Below are 3,867 nucleotides of genomic sequence, written 5' to 3'. Positions count from 1 at the left end.
CAAACAAAGGAAGTATTAATTTTATAACCAGATAGAGATAAATTTTTATTTTTTACGATCTTAGTTATCTTTTTTTCTACACAGGAACTTTTTTCACAGATCCCAAATAAAATCATTTAGTTATTAAAAATTATTTAACAAGGCAGTAAATAGGTAAAGAATCAAAATGTCAAAAAATAATAAAAACAATTCAAAATTAAAAATGTATTTAAACAAATACATTAACTTACTATTAACATTAAACAGATTTACAAATGAAAATATAATTTATGCTCAACAATTTGCAAAAGTTTACAATATGTTTTGATAAAATTTTTTACAAATATTACAATTTTTCTAGTTTAGTTCAGTGTTTTTTTGCGGCCTTTTCGGAATTTTTTTTAGGACTAATCGGATTTTTGGTCTTTGGTTTCACTACAATTTCTCGTTCGGCGTCGCCGTGTTGATGTAGTTCACCTTCTGTTTCTGTTCCACTTCCATCTTTGCATTTGCTTTTGGGCGAGGACTGACTAGTTGTGTCTATGCTAAGATTTGTTAGCTTGGAAGCCACTTCGATTTCTTCTTTTGTCAAAAATATTGTTGCCAATGGAAATAGAACGTGGCACGCTTTTCTGTACTGTTCTACAGTTTCTTCACAACAGCCGAAATCTTTCTTCAAAGAGCTGAGGATTTCACCACACATTTCGATAGTCCTAGACTTTAAACCGTCATCGAGGGAAGTGACTAGTTTTATGGCTTCTTTTTGTCTTCCCGGTTCCAATAGGTACATTACCCTTCCACCTTGAAACAAACAAGCCAAATCATCCTTTCTACTGTTTAAGAATTCTTTATTTAAATCTGTCAATGATTTCCCATTTAAAATTGGGGCAATCACTCTATCAATGACGGCTAATTTGGTTTGAGAGATTGATTTCTGCTCCTTCCATAACTTAATTTGTCTGCAGAAATGAATTAGGGTGTAATGAACAAGAGGATGTTCTTTGTTTGTATTCCAAGCCCTCCTCACGCTGCGCAGCATCAGGAGGGATTTATTCATCCTGCGGTATACTTCATAAGAGAGAAGATGAGTTTCAACATTGCCTGAAGCTAGCTGCTGAAGTGGTTTTAAAAACTTTATAGCTTGTTCTAAAGGTTTTGCATCTTTTTCTAATTTATCAGGAACAAGATCAATTTTCTTGATGGCATCCGGATCCGTTGTTTGACGAGTCTTGCTATGAGGTTCACGTTTTTCCGACGGGCTCGGCTCATGGGCCTTGAGATTCTCTGCTTTCTTCAGAGCTTTTCTCTGCTTATTTTTCAACTTTTTAAGCTCTGCTGGATCCAAATCGACTTCTTTGTTATCGACTTCTTGCTCCACCTTTTCTATTGGTCTGTCATACAGCTTAAGGTAAATATTGATTGCACAATGAGCGGCTTTTTGGTAAAAGCGATGCGATCGTATGACATCTTCTAATCTCAAAAGGTTAACGTAAGATCTCAGAGTCATCTTTTTAAGACAGTAATAATGGAAATCACACTGGTCATCGATTATTTGCGTGAAATTTCTGTCAATCTCATGGCACTTTTTCAAAGATTCGCCCCAGTTTTCCATTCTCTGGTATGCGAAGGCACATTCTTGTTGAAAAGACATGCATTCGATGTCGTTCAGATAACTGAAAACATCTTCACCCTCAGTTGTAAAATTAGAACAGACATTGACAGCCTCTTGAATCATATTAGCGCGTATCATATATTTAGCACATTTAGAGTTGATATATCTGTCTGCGGTATCAAAAGATTGAGCTTCATCCATCCATTTACAAGCTTCATAAACATCACCCGCATGCTTGTAAATTTTGGCCTTCGCCACATACAATTCAATAAGAGTCGGAGTATGGTCGATGGCTATATTAATATATTTAAGGGCTTCTTGTGGCATGTTTTTATTATCGTAGTGTTGTGCGAGGAAATAGTAAGTCCATAGTAAAGCTGTCACAGGTTCACGTTCTTTTTCATTATCACTAAACGTCCCATTCTTTTCTAAAGATTGTTTATAACCTAAAACCAAATTTTCCATCAGTTTGGCTTTAAACGGATCTTTGTATAACGATCTGATGTCGATGAACAAAGAGGGAATTCCTTTTATCAAACCAGCCCTCAAGTAACTATCAACAGCCGTTTTAAACTTCTCACCGTCAGTGTAATTCAATAAGAGCCTTTTGGGCGTGCTTGACTTTGGAAATTTCTTTATGTATTCTTCAATGATTTGCACCCTGTCTTCATTGCTTTTTGAGTTTCTCGCTTGGGATAACATATCATAATAATTGACATTATCTGGATTTCTCTTAAGAAGCTTGCAAATCTGCTTGTCGGCTTTATGCCACTGGTGCACTTTGAGATACAATAACGAGAGTATCTCCTCTAGGGATCGCTTGTCGCAGATCTTATTCTGTTGTTTCACCAGATGATCTATCGCACCGTTGATATCCCCCGACTCTTGCAGTAGCATGGTCTGGTAGAGCAGGATCTCGCTCAACTCGAACTCATCCGTGACAGCTTTTCCGAAAGAGTCCAACGTTTTCAACGCCATATCGAAGTCTTTCAGAAGGTGGCATGCGACAGCGTAACCGACCCAGGAAGTCCGTTGTGTTGGACGCAATCTGAAGATCTGATATGTACTCTCTCTGAACCCGTCCAAGTCTCGCATCTGGATCTGAAGGAGGCTCAGGTCGCGCAATATCTGGAAGTTCTCCTTGTCGATCTTCAACGCGTTCCGGTAGCATTTGATCGCCTCGTCGTATTTTTTATCGCTCCTTTGTAAAAGTCCGAAAACGTGCCAGCAGACGGAAGACTTCAGGTCGTTTTTAAGTCCTCTTTTCACGTACTCATAGGCGTCTTCTTTTTTGCCGAGCCCGTTCAAAATAAGCCCCTTCATCGCTAGCGTCTCCCCGTGATCGGCGAACTTTGCGTTCGCGAGGATCTGCTTTGCGAATTTAAGCCCGTTTTTGTACTGTTTCTGTTCGTAGCATTTGACGACCCGCTTGTACAAGGCGTTTTCTTTCGGCGGGAGCGAGGAAGACATAGTTCAGCCTTTTTTTCTCTTAATTTACTTTTACAATAACCGATGAAATTTACTTTTTGTGACTTACCGAAACGACCCTTTCTGTCATGGAATTCACCGATTTGTCTCTTTTCGAACAAACTCCACTTCACTGGACCTATCTATTTTGAAAAATGTATGCTAAAGTGTTCGTTCAGTACATGTCAGAATTTAACACAAACGGACGGTTTTCCTCAGGCGAACCTAACCTTCTGACTTTCTGTTTCTGAGACACAGAGCGCCCGACAGCTGAGGCCAGGTTCTTCAATAATTGTTCGTTTTTAAATCCTTTTACTGACCATCTGCACGTTGATTTTTATAAATATAAAAAAAATCTAATCATTTTAGTTTATTTCAAATCTTTAATGTGTCGTTTCTAGTGATCATTGTCGTTCAAATCATCTCCGAGTATAGAAACTTTTTAAAAATAAAAAATATGCTTATGCTTTGTGGCGTTCATCTTTCTAAACTTCTTTTTTAAAGTAAAAATTATTTATTAAGAGTAAATGTAAGTTTTGGACAAAAAACGAAATTGTGGAGGGGCGCCTTTCAAATTACAAATAGATAAATGGTGGCCTTGCAAAGTCCGCCCTTTTTCAAACTTCAACCTGTCAAGTTTTTTAATCTTTATACTCTACAACGAATTTTGGGCGAAAACATAAACTCTTTATATCATTGCGACGCAAAACTTACTTCAACTTCAACCTGGGGGAACGCAGTTTTTTTAAATATAACAGGCTGAAACTAAGGCGAAATCAATCGCATGTGCACCTTGGCAGATTTTACTG

The 3,867-nt window shown here is 37.8% G+C and overlaps 1 pseudogene; it reads right to left on the bottom strand.

Annotated features, from left to right (window-relative positions):
- Positions 1-247: 247 nt before the first annotated feature.
- Positions 248-3,867, bottom strand: LOC106665096 (annotated as a pseudogene).

Source organism: Cimex lectularius, unplaced genomic scaffold, assembly GCF_000648675.2.
Source record: "Cimex lectularius strain Harlan isolate CLEC.00 unplaced genomic scaffold, Clec_2.1 scaffold174, whole genome shotgun sequence".
NCBI lineage: Eukaryota > Metazoa > Arthropoda > Insecta > Hemiptera > Cimicidae > Cimex > Cimex lectularius.
The sequence above is the reverse complement of the archived record's forward strand: the minus strand, read 5'-3'. Positions and strand labels throughout refer to the sequence as shown.